This window comes from Ochotona princeps, chromosome 5 (assembly GCF_030435755.1).
Source record: "Ochotona princeps isolate mOchPri1 chromosome 5, mOchPri1.hap1, whole genome shotgun sequence".
Taxonomy (NCBI): Eukaryota; Metazoa; Chordata; class Mammalia; order Lagomorpha; family Ochotonidae; genus Ochotona; species Ochotona princeps.
In genome coordinates, this window is record NC_080836.1 from 13,539,949 (window position 1) to 13,545,073 (window position 5,125).

Sequence of the window (5,125 nt, forward strand, 5' to 3'; positions counted from 1 at the left end):
GATTTTGCTCCTGCTATGACTTTGTCTCTTTTGCATGTTAGTAAGTTCTTGTGGCTTTTCTCCTACTTAATCTGTCTGTACCAGATGTCTGCTTCAGCAAAGCCTTAGGGGAAAGATGGGAAACTTCCCCCTCTATCCCTACGAGTAACTTTCTATTATGGCCTAATTTTCTCATGCAGAGATTTTGTTTCCCAAGTCAGGTTAGAAAATTCCATTTTCCAGGACCAAACTCATGGCTCAGCGGGTTAAGCAGCCTCCTGAGATGACCCTAACATCCATTATGAGCCTTGTTCAAGTCCTGGCTGCTCCACTTCCAATCCAGCCTCTAGCTAATGCACCTGGGGAAGCAGTGGAAGCCGGTCTAAGTGCCTGGGCATCTGCTCCCACGTGAAGGAGCTTGAGGATTCAGCCTGGTCCAGCTCTGGAGAGTGAACCAGCAGTGGAAGACTTTCTCTCATCTTTTTTCTCTCTGCAAAATTGCTGCAGCAACCAGTGTCGGGTCAGGCCAAAGCCAGGAACCAGGATCCAGGAGCTTTGTCTGGGTTTCCCATATGGGTGACAGGGACCCAAACACTTTAGCCATTCTCCACTGCTTTCCCAGGACATTAGTAAGGAGCTGGACTGGAAGTGGAGCAGCCAGGACACAAATCAGTGCTCATCTAGGATGCCAATATTGCAGGCGGCAACTTTACCTGCTGTGCCCCTAATATCCTGATGTTACAATTTTTTTAAGAGAAGAATGCAAGAGAAGGCAGCTTTGCACATCCAAGACCCCAAAGCACTGTGCTCTCCTGCCTCTTCAGAGACCGGCTCACCAACTGACTTCACTGTCTGGATGGTAAAGTAAACAGGCAAAGTCGTTGAGTTAGGCAGAAAGCTACTGGTAAGACTAAAACTGGCTCCTTTGTGTTTGGACCTTCATTTGAAGTCTTCCCTTTAAATCCCACTGCCATTTATTATACAGAGAAATATTTTGCGGTTGCAGAGGTTATAACTTGTTGCATTATATGGACTAAATTAGTCCATTTTCAGTTATCAAAAACACACAACCACAGATTAGGTAAGGTTTTACAAAGACGCATTTACTTTGGCTCACAGTTCAGATCCAAGGCCCAGGGGCTGCATCTAGCATGGCCTTGTTGCTGACAGCATCCTGAGCAGTGCATTAAATCGCACAGTGAGAGACAAGGACATCATGTGTATGTGTCTTCTAGGCTCTCTCCTCATAGAGCCATCGATCATCATGAGGCTAACTGTGACGGCCTTTTCTCATCGTAATTACTGCACAAAGCTCGCACTTCGAAACATCATATTTGGATTACATCTCTATCCTCTTAATCCCTAACAATGGGGATTAAATATGAATATGTGAACCCTAAGGGAGCATGCTCAAGCCAGATCATTTAGTCTAATTATTTGACAATAACCTTGACCCACTTCACAGGGCTACAGAGCCAACATCATAGATCAAAAGATGATTCTTATGATCCTTACCAAATCACTCAGGTGTTGGCATTGTGGCAAAGCTGGTAAGACTGCTGCCTGCAGCACTGGCATCTGATGTGAGCACAGGTTGAAATCCAGCTATTCCACTTCCCATCCAGTTCCCTGACAACGCACCTGGGAAAGCAGCAGAGGAAGGGCCAAGTGCTTAGGTTTCTGCACCCATGTAGCAGATCTGGAAAAAGCTAGGGCTTCAATCAGGCCCAGCCCTGGTTATTCCAGCCATCTGGGGAATAACCAGAGGGTGAAAGACTTTCTTTCTCTCTCCCTTTCTGTTTTTAACTCTGCCTTTCAAGTAAATAAAATACATTTTTTTGAAAAGAAATAAATCACCCAGCTATGGATTAAATTCATTTTTAACATTGTTGGATTATTGGAACAAATCAAACAAATCAGGATCAGGAGTCTCTAAGCAAAAGACTGAAATTCTACACAAGGCAAACTCTTGCTGTAGTTGGGATGACTTGTATTGGAGTAAATTCCTTCTAGCCTTTAGTTCCTGTGCACACAGCTTTCATTCTTGGTTTATACAATGTGGGAGTTATCCTTGCAGAAACACTTTCCCAGGACAAGTAAGAACTGAAGTTAGCCAATAGAAAAGAATGTTGGCTACCCTCAGGGGAGAGTATGGTCATTAAAAACCAGTGCATAGAGAGGGTAAACTTCTCCTATTTATCTCCAACTCCAGCTCCCAGACCCTTTGTCTGTTGCCAAAAGTGATCTAACATCTCCCTGTATAGCTTGGCTTTAGTTGGTTAGTTGATGTTTAATTTTTTTTGCTCCATTCCATCCTCATTCCAGTAATTATGAAAAGAGAAAGGAGTTTATTACATTTTGGGGGTGACTGACCCAATCTATCAATTTTACTAAGAAATGGTTTTGGCAAGATAAGAGAATTTCATTCTGAAATTCTAAAAGACATACTGTCCCAATAGAATATTTGGCTTGCCAAAAGTCAGAGACTGAAATAATTAGCTGTGGTTTTTTTTCAATGGTATCTCAAGTCCCATTGCCTTAAATGTTCTTATTTGCAACAACAACAACAAAATCCTTTTTACAAGGAAGGGTAGCCAGCTCATGATTAACTATACAGGTGAATAGGAGTCTGCTTGGTGCAATCACCAAGTGAGAAAGTTGGCTGAGTGGGAGAAAGGTTGAAGAGAAGTGAGCTTTGCATGAACCTGAGTGCATGTATGGCCTTGCCTTAACACAGCAGAACCTCAAGTCCATGGGCCTTCAGGGTCATTCATTCAAGTCCTATAGCTAATATTCCAAATAATCTTTGGACGGTCTATTCAGCTGCTTCTCTTTTTGTATCTTGAGATAAAAGCTACTTGTAGAGCATCTATAACCCACATAAACTGCCTGGAAAGAGAACAGTAGCGGAGTTTCTTACGATCATCTGATTACAAAGAACAGAAAACCCCCTCAAGTTACTATCATCTGAAGTGTTTATTGGAAAGAAAGCATGGGTTTTGCAGGAAGTAGAAACACATCATCAGCTGATGTCTCCCTCCTCACCATCATCATCCCTTACTGTCTACTGCCTGTGCTTGCTTAGCTTTCTTCTCTTCTCTCTGCACCAGCCACCTCATTTGATCTTTTGAAACTGATCCAAGACATCTGTGTTATTTTTACCTACACCCTTACTTTTGTCTGGTCTTATTTTCCCAATGAAGAACCAGGCATGGGAAGTCGTCTTCAAGAAAACATGAGACTTGTTTCTTGAAAGGTTGGATATCAATGGGAGGGAACAGAAGTTCAGAACTCCCAAAGCCACCGCAGGGGTCAGTGGTGTGGCACATCAAGTTAAGCTACTGCCTGCCATCATCCCATATAGGTGCCAGTACAAGTCCCAGCTGCTCCACTACTGATCCAGCTGCCTGCCAGTGCACCTGGGAAAGCAATGGAGAATGGACTCTGCCACTCAAATGAGAAACCTGGATAGAGTTTGTTGTTCCTGGCTTCAGTCTAGCCTAACCCTGGCCATTGTAGCCATATAGTGAGTGAATCAGAGGATGATGGAATTTTCTCTTTCTCTCTTCCTCCCTCCCTTTCTCTCTGTAATTCTGCTTTTCAAATACATAAATAATGTGTGTGTGTGTGTGTATATATACACATATGTATATCTATGTGTGTATATATAGATATATTGACATATCTATATATAGATATATCTATACGCACACATATATATATTTTAAAGATTTGGGTCTTATTTAAAAGGTTTCCATATGTGCTGACAATCTTACACACACACACACACAAAATCAACCAACCAAACAAAAACACATCTAAGCTACTTATAAAGGAATATTCGTTTTGGCTCATGGTTTTGGAAGTTTGGAGGGTGCAATCTGGTGGCTCCACGGTTCTGCATCTGATGATGGTGTTTTGCTGGCACAGTCCCAAAGTAGCACACAGCACCACACAACAAGAGGTGGCATGCATCTGTCAATGGCTCGCCTTGTAAAGCCACCAGGATTTCATGAGGGCTCCACCAAACAACCTAATCCAAATCCAATCACTTCTCAAGGGCCTCACTGCTAAAGCAGCATACTTACATTAAGCTTTCATCCTCAGCATTATTAACATAAAACTCTAGGAACCAAACTGCTACCACGTGAGTCTTTGAGAGACACTCCAGCTAACAAACCATAGCACCATCCCGCTTCTGTGAAGTGTAACACAGAAGTTAACACAACAACCTAGGAGAAACAGTGAAGATGTGGAAAGAAGTCCTGGCAATTTGAATCTGAGTTAAATGTGAAGCTGTCTTGCTTTTAATCAGGTGTTCTGTCACACATATCCCCAAAAGTGCCACATGATGCAGTTCTGAGCATTGGATTACCATTGAGTTGTCCCCATTCCCCAACATGACCTAGGAATCCTAACTTCCTGAGTGGCCTAGTTAGGAAAGGCACGCTCAAGGAGAGTAGAGTTGAACTTGATAAGGACGACCACCCTTCCCAGACCTATCAGGGGACAGAAGTTGAATAGTTAACCTCTTCTATGCATATGCATTAGTGAAAGCCCTTGATCTGACAATTAGCCTAATCACATCTTTCTGCCCTGCTTTCATTAAGGTCATGAATGTCAAAACAAAAGGATCAAACATTCAGAAACACTTCAAACTTCATAAATTATGCTTGTAATGTTTTTCATATGCAAATATACTTTAAATTTAGAATACGATGCATCTATCTCAATTATTCTCTTTTGAACCTTCACCAATTTAGATTTATTTTTAGCATGCCAAACTCAACCTTTAAAATGGAAACAATAGAACGGTTTAGCAATTCAAACATAAGTCACAAATTAAAATACAGTTGGAAAGGTACACTTGGCATCCTGTTTCTTGATTATGAGAGTATTTTGTCCAATCCCTTGACTTAGAATGCACCACTTTAATTTGACATCATTATACAAATACTCTTTCCTCACATCTCTTCCTTCAAGATGTCCAACTCACTGCAACGCAAAACAGTTAAGTCTCTGACCCGGAACTTACTTCTTTCACAAGCATTGCACTAATAAAATTATTTACTGTTCTAAATACAATTTATTTTTTTCTTTTTTAGAAATGGCAAGAAAATGACCTCCTGTATACATTTAAGTTCCA